The 304-nt window shown below is 41.4% G+C and overlaps 1 pseudogene; it reads right to left on the bottom strand.

The window, feature by feature from the left end:
• The window catches only part of LOC119586678, a 9,606-nt pseudogene that overhangs the window by 7,893 nt on the left and 1,409 nt on the right, over positions 1–304 (bottom strand).

Raw genomic sequence — 304 nt, 5'->3', positions numbered from 1 at the left:
CCGGTGTGATAAAAATAGTGAATATTACTTTCGAGACTGGTTGCAGTGTGGGCAATGACGGCCCCGGAGGTTCCGAACGCAGCAAGAAGACGAAACCAAAAGATTTCGTAGTGAGTTAAACTTCATTAATCTCGTCATCTGGTTATTATATATTTGCCATTTAATCACGTAATTTGCACCACAGAAAGGACTATGTGAATTTAGGATGTCAATGAAAAAGGGTTTGGGGAACCACTGATCCAAGCCATGGCCAACCCACCTATAAATTTCATCTAAAACAGCAACGCTTCACATCGTACCTCTA

The sequence above is a fragment of the Penaeus monodon genome, chromosome 21 (assembly GCF_015228065.2).
Source record: "Penaeus monodon isolate SGIC_2016 chromosome 21, NSTDA_Pmon_1, whole genome shotgun sequence".
Classification (NCBI taxonomy): domain Eukaryota; kingdom Metazoa; phylum Arthropoda; class Malacostraca; order Decapoda; family Penaeidae; genus Penaeus; species Penaeus monodon.
Note: the sequence above shows the minus strand (reverse complement) of the source record. Positions and strands in the feature narration are given on the sequence as shown.